Source organism: Canis lupus, chromosome 10 (assembly GCF_048164855.1).
Source record: "Canis lupus baileyi chromosome 10, mCanLup2.hap1, whole genome shotgun sequence".
NCBI lineage: Eukaryota > Metazoa > Chordata > Mammalia > Carnivora > Canidae > Canis > Canis lupus.
Genome location: NC_132847.1, coordinates 52692946 through 52704919, shown reverse-complemented (window position 1 = coordinate 52704919; position 11974 = coordinate 52692946). Strand labels below are relative to the sequence as shown.

The following is an 11974-nucleotide window of genomic DNA, read 5'->3' as shown; positions in this document are numbered from 1 at the left end:
AGAAGAAGGACTCTAACGTCGACGAGTTCCCGCGATGCCCATTGGTGGATGTCTCGGGGCTGCCAACGCGCGGGCGCCGGCGCGGGCGTTCGAACCCGCGCTTGGTGGTGTTACCATGGGGATACGGCCTGGTCGGCGCCTCAAAAAGCTGGTGAGTTGATAGCACGCCCGCCAACTTTGGGGCTCTCTCTCGTCGGCATTGTCTTCTGCCCTCAGAGTTGACCGAGGGGGAACTTGGAAGCTACCGAGGTGAGAAATGGCGGGTGAGAGCCGGGGAGGAGAGAGGCCTCTGCTCCGCGGGAAAGGGTACGCTGGACGCCTGCCGAGCGCGTGAGGAGGCGGCGGTTGCGAGGAAACCGGGGTTTGGCCTCTCCTGGTTGTTCCAATGCTCAACCTACTCTCCTATCCTTCATCCGCGTATCTCTGCCTTTTCTTCAGTGTTCATCTCGAGCGCTGCTCCTCCCGTGAAGCCTTCTCTGAGTCTCGAAATCCTCTTGCCTTTGAACCCGTGGCCCTGACTGGAACCTTTGTTAAAAGCACTTCTACTCGGCCTTGGGTTATTTGTGTACTTCGGTAAACCTCGTTCTCCTTGTTCCTCCCATATAATTTAGAAGTCTTTGAGGCAGAGTAACCATCTTTCATTCCCAGCGTCTTACACATAGTGGAGGAAATTTTCAGGAAATACTTGTTGAGTTGAATTTAATTCACCACAAATAGATGGGATTCCCCTCTATGCACTGCCCTGTTTTCCCTTCCGTTTAGAGGTTATTTTTTATTTTTCTGGGAGTAGAGGGAGGGCACCGTAATCTCATATTCCGAAGGACCCGAGGGGCCTCTGGGTGGCTCAGTGGTTGAGTGTCTACCTTAGGCACAGGTCGTGATCCCGGGGTCCTGGGGTCGAGTCCTGCAACGGGCTCTCTGCAGGCAGCCTGCTTCTCCTTCTGCCTATGTCTCTGCCTCTCTCTGTGTCTCTCATGAATAAATACATACAATCTTAAAAAAAAAAAAAAAAGGATCTGAAAGCCCACGGTTGGCCTTTCCACTGTTTGTGAAAGAGAAATTTTTTTTTTTTTGGAATGCTTGATACAACTCTTCTGGCTTTTAGTCTTGTTCTCACAGTGCTTTTATTGAAGTCTTAATGAGTCTTTGCTTAAAACAAACCATTCTGTTGTTGCTGAATGTCAAGAGTATTTCAGTGTCTTAGTGACCCATAGCTATTGTCACATTTTAAGAGTGCTTTGGAAACGGTTTTAAAGCATTATCTCCTTTGTATTCTACTTGGAGTTTCTCTGCTTCAGGTGCATATAACATAACAGCTGCTCTGGTAGCTATCCATTCATCAGCTGTCCATGATAGAATTACATTACCAAGACTGTTGTTTTGTCAATTCATAAGACTATATATTGCCAGGATGCCTGGGTGGCTCAGTCAGTTAAGCGTCTGTCTTTGTTTAGGTCATGATCTCAGGATTGTGGGTTCAAGCCCCTCATCAGGCTCCACGCTCAGTTGGGATCCTGCTCCAGGATTTCTTCTCTCACTCTGTCCCTTCCCCTGCCCATGCTCTTATTATTACGTACTCTCTAAAAATAAGTAAATCTTTAAAAAAAAAAGAGAGAGAGACTGTATTGCCAATCTGGATTGTTGATGATTCTTATGTGAAATTCATAGCCCATTGATGATTTTAATAAAAGGATTGAAAAAGTCAGGTATAGCAGCTCTGTTTTTATTAACTTTTTACCAAAGTTTAAAGACAGCCATATAGCTAAACTGCAGATCTGGGACTCCTAGGTGGATCAGCGGTTGGTCTGCCTTCGGCTCAGGGCATGATCCCGGAGTTCCGGGATCAAGTCCCACATAGGGCTCCTGCAGGCAGTCTGCTTCTCCCTCTGCCTATGTCTGTGCCTCTCTCTGTGTGTCTCTCATGCATAAATAAATAAATCTTAAAAAAAAAAAACTGCAGATCTGGGACATGTAATGGAAACATGATTGAGAATTCAGGGTTTGGTTCTGGCTCTGTCTCTACTCACTCACTGTGACTGACTTTGCAAGTCACTTAGCCATTAACCAAAGACCTCACTTTTTCCATCTGGAAAATTAAAATATTGAATTAGATTAGAGTTCCTGTGGCTTTGCTATCAACTTAGTCAAGCAATTGGCTTTTTAAAAATTTCATTATAATTAACAGTGTTATAGTTGTTTCAGGTGTACACTATACTGATTCAAAAATTCTCTACATTACTCAGTGCTCATTATAAGGGTACTCTTAATCCCCTTCACTTATTCACCCACTTCCCCTCTGGTAACTAACCATCAGTTTATTCTCTGTAGTTGAGAGACTGTTTTTTGATTTGTCTCTTTTTTTCTTTGTTCATTTGTTTCTTAAATTCCACATTTGGGTGAAATGATATAGTATCTCTCTGACTTATTTCACTTACCGTTTTATCCTTTAGATCCATCCATATTGTTGCAAATGGCAAGATTTCATTCTTTTTTGTGGCTCAGTAATATTCCATTGTATATGTATTCCATCTTCTTTACCTGTTCCTCTGTCAGTGAATACTTGTGTGCAGAGCGGGGGGAGAGGCAGGTGGCAGGGGAAGAGGGAGAATCTTAAGCCCCATATCATGACCCTGAGATCATGATCTGAGCCAAAATCAAGAGTCAGTTGCCTAATTGTGCCACCCAGGTTCCCCTATTTTTGAATTAGTGTTGTCATATTTGTATGCAGTAGTTTGCATTCCTACCAACAGTGCATGAGGGTCCTTTTTCTCTACATTTTCACCAACACTTGTTTCTTGTGTTTTTTATTTTAACCATTCTAACAGAAGTAAGGTGATACTGTGATTTTGATTTGCCTTTCTCTGGTAACTAGTGATATTGAGCATCTTTTCAGCTGTCTTTTGGACATCTATATGACTTCTTTGGAGAAATGCCTGTTTATTTCTTCAAGCAATTTGTTATTGATGTCAGGTAAACATCACACGTTCAGCATTCTAAAGACCGTACAGCTGGAACTGATAGCCGCCATTTATTGAGCATTTACCCTGTGCAAAGCATTATGTCAAGGACTTTATATAAACATTACATTTTCTTAACATAGTACATCAATATACTGTCCACATAGCATTTCATTAAAAGCTTTTGGTTTATGTTGCTAATTTAAATCCTTAGCTGTTGGGCAGCCCAGTGGCTCAGCGGTTTAGCACCGCCTTCAGCCCAGGGCCTCATCCTGGAGACCCGGGATTGAGTCCCACATTGGGCTCCCTGCATGGAGCCTGTTTCTTCCTCTGCCTGTGTCTCTACCTCTCTCTCTGTGTGTGTCTCTCATGAGTAAATAAATAAAATCTTAAAAAAAAAAAATCCTTAGCTGTTGTATGTCTTAATGCAGTGTCCATGGGGCAAACTAGGGCATGATCCTCTCATCTTCCAGTTTAGGAGGAATAGCAGTTTTTTTTTGGGCTGCCATTTTATTGTTTATAAAGTAAGTTGAACTCTTCTCAATCCCTTATAGATTAATTGATCAATTATTCCACTTGTGCTGGCTCAGCAAACTCATTCATAGTTTGTGCAGAGTAAATCCCCAACAAATTTTTTTTTGTGTTTTTTTTTTTAATTTTTAAAATTTATTTATTCATGAGAGACACAGAGAGAGACAGACAGACAGACAGACAGAGACACAGGCAGAGGGAAAAGCAGGCTCCATGCAGGGAGCCCAATGTGGGACTCAATCCCGGGTCTCCAGGATCACGCCCGGGGCCGAAGGCAGCACTAAAGTTGAGCCACCCAGGCTGCCCCCCAACAAATTTTGTTAAATGAGCAATAGAGTTTTACTTATACTTTGATTGTTGTCATCATTATATACTTCTCTAGTTATTGTCTCAAAGATTTTGATGTTCATATCCTGGTAAACAAGAAGACTCTTCCATAGGGATAAACTCATAATAATAGGTGCCATGTGTATTGGGAAAACTCCGTTTTCCACCTACTTGTCTTTTCCTGTGTAGGAAAAAACCTCATTTCTTTCCCTCGTGTGTGTCTCCTTTACCACTCATATGGAAAACTTCTGACACTTCTGGTCAAATGTATGGGGACTTTCTCCCCATCAACCAATTATCTGTGACGCCAGCTGGGTGTCCCATAATTTAACTCAATCTAACCCTACCTATTTGGAGATAGTGTCAGATTCCACAGGTTAAAGGCTCAGTCTGACAAAACTGCTTCCACCCCACTTCAGATGCCAACTGTAAGTAGGTCTCCAGGTTACCCACAACTTCTGTCAGACTTGGTTACAAATTAGAGGTTCCCGTGACTCACTCCTTAGATTCAATTAATTTGCTAGAGTGGCTCACATTACTGAAGGAAACATTTAAGTTTACCAGTTTATTAAGTTTATGATAAAAGATGTAGATGAACAGCCAGATGAAGAGATACATAGGGCAAGATCTGGGAAGGTCTCAAGCATAGAAGCTCCTATGCCCATTGAATTGGGATGCATCACTGTCCTCACCAGTGGAAGTTCTCTGAACCCCACACTTTTGGTATATTTATAGAAACTTTGTCACATAGGCATGATTAGTTGTTCAGTCCATTTACAGCTTCTCTTCCCTCTCTGGAAAATAGGGAGTAGGGCTGAAAATGTCAAGCTTCTGCTTATGGCCTGATCTTTCTGGTGACCAACCCCCCACCCAGAGTTGCCTCATGAGAACAAATGCTATTCCTAGTGCTCTTACCACTTAGGAATTTGCCAGGGCTTTAGGAAATTCTGTGCCAGGAACTAGGGACAGAGACCAATATATACTTCATATTATCTTATGTCATTTTATTGTTGGATGCTTCTCTGTCAGATACTGAATGTAACATTTTATTTACATTATCCCAATTAATCCTTATAAAAGTAAACATCTTTCCTAAGTCACTATCATTTTTTTTGCCTATTCAACTGCAAAGAGCTTCCTAAATGATACTACTCCTTCCATTTTTGTCCATCATCTACAATCGATTTCCCATAGAACTTGCAAGGTGATCTTTAAAGATCATGTCCTTTCCTCGCCTAAAATCTTCCAGGGACTTCCTGTTTCATTTCAGATTAAAATCCAAGGGCACCTGTGTGGCTTACTCTGTTAAGCATCTGATTCTTGATTTCAGTTCAGATCATGATCTCAGGGTTGTAAGATTGAACTGGGCATCTGGCTCATGCTGGGCATGGAGCCTGCTTAAGATTCTCTTTTTTCCTCTCCCTGTCCCCCACCTCCCTCTCTTAAAAATAAATAAGGGTGCCTGGGTGGCACAGTCAGGTAAGTGTGGACTTTTCTTTCTTTTTTTTTTTTTTTTTTTTTTTTTTTAGATTGTATGTATTTATTTGAGAGAGAGTGCTGGAGTGGAGAGAGGGGCAAATAGGGAGAAAGGGAGGGAGAGGGAAAGGGAGAGAACTCAAGCAGACTCTGCATGAGCCTAGAGGCTGATGTGGGGCTTGATCTCATAACCCTAAGTTCATGACCTGAGCCCACACCAAGAGTCCTATGCTTAATTGACTGAACCACTAGGCACCCCTAGCTTCTAAGTGTCCAGACTCTTGATTGCAACTCAGGTGATGATCTGAGTCGTGAGATCAACCCTGTGTGGGGCTCTGCACTCAGCGCAAGTCTACTTGTCCTTTTTCCTCCCCTTAATGTGTGCACAAGTGCTCTCTCTTGAGAGAAATAAAATATTTTAAAAATTAATTGGTTAATTTTTTTTAAGATTTTATTTCTTTATTCATGAGAGACACAAAGAGAGAGGCAGAGACATAGGCAGAGGGAGAAGCAGGCTCCCTGAGAGGATCCTGTTGTGGGACTCGATCCCAGGACCCGGGGATCATGCCCTGAGCCAAAGGCTCAGCCACTGAGCCACCCAGGTGTCCCAATTAATTGGTTACTTAAAATCCAGATACCTTTACTTGGCCCAGTACCCTCATAAATGACCCCTCCTTTCTGTCATCATCTACTACTCTCCCTCTCACCAGCTGTGCTAGAGCCAAACTGGTCTTGTCTTGAATGTTTGCTTGATAATGCCATGCTCATTTCCACCTTAGGGCCAGTGTACTCACCTGGAATGCTCTTCCTCCTAACTTGTACATGAATAATTCTTTCATATTATTTCATATTTCATCTCAATGTTCCCTTCTGAATGAGGTCTTCTCTGATCATCCAATGTGAAATAAACCGTTCATCCTGCTTTATTTTTCATAGTACTTATCACTATCTAAAATTATCTTATTTGATATTATCTCCTCCTACTAGAATAATAGACTTTATGGGCAGTGACTTTATCTCTTTTCTTCACTGCTGTATCTTGTACGTCTAGAACAGGGCCTAGTTCCTAAAAGGCCCTCAAAAATTATTTCTTGAATGACTGGTGAAAGGTTCTTCCTGGAACTGTGGCCATAGCTTGTGTCCATAGCAATTCATTTGAGTAATACAATCTTGTTTCATTTTATTGCCAAAGGAGCAGTGAGTCAGGGCACCAACTCTGCTACAGTTTTCCTGAGCAATCAAATTAACCTGATACAGCTTCTACCTCCTATAACTACAAATGGTATCAAATGCTTTTGTATAGTTTTAAAAATTGTGTATGGTTATTTATTCATTAAATAATTATTGGATGTTACTTATTTCCAGACACTGTTTTAGAAACTGGGGATAAGATGAATAAGACACATTCCTTTACCATAAGGAAATCATCTTCTGATGGAGGAAATAGACCTCCTTATATAGATAATTATCATAGCATGTAACTGCAATGATAGAGATACGCAAAAGATATGAAATGAACACATAAAGGACTTCCAACCACATACGGGAAGATCAAAAAAGACTTCATTTATGTTTTAATCATTGCTAAGAAGTAGGCAGGTAAAATGAGGTTTGATGAGAGTGGGAGGGGGCTATTTAAAAGCACAATATGGGGGCAACCTGGGTGGCTCAGCGGTTTAGAGCCACCTTCAGCCCAGGGCGTGATCTTGGAGACCCGGGATCGAGTCCCATGTCAGGCTCCCGGCATGGAGCCTGTTTCTCCCTCTGCCTGTGTCTCTGCCTGCCTTTCTTTCTCTCTCTCTCTCTCTGTGTGTGTGTTTATGTGTGTGTCTCTCATGAATAAATATATAGAATCTTAAATAAATAAATGAATAAATGCACAGAAAACAGTCTAAGAAGTTGACTAAACTGGAAAGAGGAAGGGGCTAGACTATAGGTGGCTTTGTAGGATGTGCTAAGGAGCTTGGACTTTGTCCTTTAGATGGGTGACTAGTTGACACTGAAGGGTTTTAGGTAAAAGGAAGCAGCATGGTCAAAACTGCTTTCTAAAAAATGGTCAGCTCTGTACTGTGGAATATGGTTTGGAAGGGGCAGGACGGAGACGGGCAGAGCAGTTGAGAGATATGTAATTATGTAGGTGAAAGATACTGGGACTGAACCACCAAGGCTGTAGTGGTTGGAATGGGGCTAGAGAGGGGAAATTTGACAAATATTTATGTTATCAAATTGACTGGACCTGCCTGTTGATTGGATTTGGGACTGAAGGAGAGGAAAGGAGTCTAGGATGCTTCCCAATTTAGCTCTGAGTCACTGGTGGATGATATTGTTACTCACCCACTCCCACGCCCCTACCAAGGAAAAGAAAGGTATTCACGAGAGACACAGAACGCAGAGACATAGGAAAAAGAGGGAAAAGCATAGCCTGCAGAGGGAAAAGCAGGCTCCTCGCAGGGAGCCTGATGTGGGACTCGATTCTGGAACTCTGGGATCACGCCCTGAGCTCAAGGCAGATGCTCAACAGCTCAGCCACCCAGGCGTCGCATATTCTTTGAATTTTTCTTTGCTTTCAGCATCATTCCTTTAGAAATAATTCTGGTGCCATTGTGGCAACAGTTCCCAAAAGGATGTAACTTTGAGTAAAAGAATCTATATTAGTAATTTATAAAAACTGATTATAATAGGGTAGCCTGTGACTCAGTTGGTGGAGCATGTGACTCTTGATCTCAGGGTTGTAAGTTCAAGCCCCATGTTCAGTGTAAAGATTACTTAAAATCTTTTTAAAAGATTTATTCATTACAAAGAGAGCTTGCACATATGCATGAGTACAGGGGAGGGGCAGAGGGAGAGGGAGAGAGAATCCTCAGACTCCCTGATGAGCATGGAGCCCGACTTGGGGCTCCAGCCCAGGACCCCAAGATCATGACCTGAGCAGAAATCAAGAGTCAGCTGCATAACTGACTGAGCTGCCCAGATGCCCTAAAAATAACATCTTAAAAAAAACTGATTACAATATTTTTCCAATGAAACACATGAAGATATATTTTGTTGAAAGTACTTTATAACTGCAAAATGGCAAAAATCTGCAAGTGACAATGTACAATTGGATTAGACCAGGATTTTAAACTTAAAGCACTGAATTAAAACCCAACATTGGTTACCATCTATTCCTGGAAATTCTTAAAAAATTAAGCCTCTGTATTTAGAGAGATAATACTTGTACTCTTTTAAGATAACTAGGTTCAACAATTTTGTTATGTTTATTTTTAGGTGATTGCTTCTATGCTTTTTACCAAACGTAGAAACTTAAGCTCATAGTGGGGCTTTTGAAAGGAATCATAGTAATTAATTGCAAAGTATTAGCTACTTAACCATAAACTTGAAACTTTTCTTTTTCCACTAAAAAAAGAATCTCTCAAAAACTGCTTTTGGGTGTAACTCACATAGTTGGCATCCCAAAATCTACATCTAGCTTTAAGAATTCCATTAAGTGTCATATATTCTCATTCTTTTGCAGCTGTTGTTTTGAGCAGTTGTTTAGTGTCACTTGTCTTCAGTTGAGATCACTGGTCTATAGATAGAATAATCCCTAAAGTTTGAAATAACTCCCTTCTTGGGGGGAAAATATACCGTAGCATCCACCTTTTAATTTTTCAATGATAATACTGAATTTCTTATGTTATTATTAGGGACCTTACACCTAACATGGGTTACAGAACCATTTTAATGAATATTAATTGAGAATTTTGGGTTTGTATTGTATACATTTCTAATGGTACAAGGGACCCAGTGACTTTGTTAGCAGTTCCTAAAAGATGATTACTCTTAGTGTGTCCTAGAGCTGAGTGGGTTGGGGGTTTAGGATGTGAACATACACTAAAAGCCATTGAATTCACTTTAAGTGGCTGAATTGTATGCTATGTGAATCAGATATCAGTAAAGTTGTTTTATATATTTTAAAAAGTGGTCATTGTCACAATTTAGGGGAACTCAGATGAAGAAATATTTCTTGGCAATCAAGCTACTTTAGTTGGGGCTCTGAGGTGGATGAGTTAGTTGGGCATCTAACTCTTTTTTTTTTTTTAATTTTTATTTATTTATGATAGCCACACAGAGAGAGAGAGAGAGAGGCAGAGACACAGGCAGAGGGAGAAGCAGGCTCCATGCACCGGGAACCCGATGTGGGATTCGATCCCAGGTCTCCAGGATCGCGCCCTGGGCCAAAGGCAGGCGCTAAACCGCTGCGCCACCCAGGGATCCCGGCATCTAACTCTTGATTTCACCTCAGGTCTTGATCTCAGAGTCCTGAGTTCAAATCCCATTTTGAGCTCCACGGAAGAAGAGGAGAGAAGAAGCTATTAAAAAGAAGAAGGAGAGAAGCTATTTTAGTCTTTATTTTCATACTACTAAATAATAAGGTGTAATATGCTTTTAATGCCTGGTAACCTTCCTATGTAGTCTCTTACTTTTAGGAATAGCATATTCATTTAACACATATATAATTAAATATGTAGAGTGGAAAATAGGAAAATATTTGAAGAGGCCATAGAGGTTTAGCCTGCCAATGCTATGTGTTCTTGAGCAAGTCACTTAATCATTCAGAGCTTTAGTTACCACATACAATGAAAATGTTGGACCACATCCTGGTTCTCAAACTCAAATGCCCATGGAGCTAACCAATTAATGTAAATGAATAAAATTGGTTGGTTGGTCGGCATAAAGGAACCAGGAGCAGAGAGACCATGGTGTATAGGATAGTATATGCTCCTTTAAGGAGAACAGCCACAACTCAGTTTTCATCTGTTGATTTATCTTATTGTAGGCCCAATGTAACTATCTTTTAATTTTCAAGAAAAATGGAAACTGGATTATTTTTAATTGCTCTTGATTTTTAAATAGTGCAACTAATTCTAAAAAAAATTTAAACATTGTGTAAGCCAAACTGCAAGGTATGAAGGAATCCTTCATGGGCTAAATATTCTAGATTAGATAGCTATGGACTAGATGATTTCTATTGATCCTGGCTAGCTGTAGAATGCCTTTCTGTTTGTTTGTTTGTTTGTTTTTTAATCTTATAGAAATACAATGTGGTGCTTACCAAAGAATATGTGTGAAACATATATGTAGGTTATAAAGCACAATACAAAATGAATAAATATCTAAGACCTAGCACATGATCTCCCTATGCTCCCCTGTTCCATGTTTCCCTACTCTCCCCTCAGAGGTAACCACTATTCTATATTTTGTGTTTAGATGCCTAAATAATACATTAGATTGCTTGCTTTTGAGCCTTATAAACAACAACAAAGTTTTCTAGGATTTATTTCTCTCATGATGTTTCTGAGATTTGATAAATTACTGAGTGTAGCTATAGTTCTTTTTTATCACTATTGTATAATATTCCATTATATGTATATTTCCAAATTTATTCTCTAGCCAATAGATATCCAGGTTATTTTCAGCTTTTGGCTCTTATGAAGAGTGCAACTATGAACATATTTGTATATGCCTCCTGAAGCATGTGCAAACGTTTTGTGGGGTATATACATAGGAGTTGAGTTGTTTAGTTGTATGATATATGAAGACTCAAATTCGTAGGATAATGCCAAGCTTTTTCAGTATTACTGACTTAGCCCCATGAGTCTTGATTCTGAAAGTTCTCCATAGCTCTGCCTTCTCTAATTTATTCTGTCCTCTCTTTCTATACTTCTCTTCCCTTGGTGAAGATAACTGCTTCACTGCCCTTTTATTTTCTTTTTCACAAAAACCATATGTTCCCTGTCATTTCATTAAGAACTTTTTCTCTAATAGAATACAGTCATATTTAGAAGTAGATATTAGCCTTTCACATTTCATAAATGTAACTTGCTAAAGAAGCCTTTTAAAAAGCTTTTCCAGGGACGCCTGGGTGGCTCAGCAGTTGAGCGTCTGCCTTTGGCTCAGGGCGTGATCCCGGATTCCTGGGATTGAGCGCCGCATTGGGCTCCTTGTATGGAGCCTGCTTCTCCTTCCTCTGCCTGTGTCTTTGCCTCTCTTTCTGTGTCTCTCATGAATACATTAAAAAAAAAAAAAGTTTTTCCATACAGAAATATTTATTTAAAATTTAATGGTCATTTAAAGACTTTGTAAGTTGTTATTTGTCAGGTTCTATACAGGATTAGTTACAACGTAAGTTCTGTTTACGGTGTGGCTGTGTTTTTTTTTTTTTTTTTTTTTTTTATGATAGACACAGAGAGAGAGAGAGAGAGAGGCAGAGACACAGGCAGAGGGAGAAGCAGGCTCCATGCACCGGGAGCCCGACGTGGGACTCGATCCCGGGTCTCCAGGACCGCGCCCTGGGCCAAAGGCAGGCACCAAACCGCTGCGCCACCCAAGGATCCCCTGTGTTTTTTCAATTACCTCACAAATGATCTGAGTATTTCTGGCATTTATGAACTCTTAGTTGTTTCAGGAGCTGCTTAGCATAAATAATTTGAAATTTTGGGGTGCCTGGATGGCTCAGTCGGTTAAGTGTTTACCTTCAGCTCAGGTCATGATCTTAGGGTCCTGGGATTGAGCCCTATGAGCCCTATGTGTGGCTCCCTGCTCTGCAGGGAGTCTGCTTCTCTCTCTCTCTCTCTCTCTCTCTATTCTTCCCTCCCCCTCCACTTCTCTCTTGGTTGCTCACTCTCAAATAAATAAAATCT

At 40.8% G+C, this 11974-nt stretch overlaps 1 protein-coding gene across 3 annotated transcripts in view; it reads left to right on the top strand.

The window, feature by feature from the left end:
- Window positions 1-17: 17 nt before the first annotated feature.
- Window positions 18-11974, top strand: part of KIF24 (kinesin family member 24) — a 78435-nt gene continuing 66478 nt past the window's right edge. Inside the window, exon 1 of one of the 3 annotated variants that reach the window (XM_072841694.1) lies at window positions 18-151. The gene's annotated coding sequence lies outside the window, so the exon portion shown is untranslated. Of the gene's footprint in view, window positions 250-11974 lie in introns of all 3 variants that reach the window. The other 2 variants (XR_012038188.1, XM_072841693.1) reach the window with 2 other exon arrangements.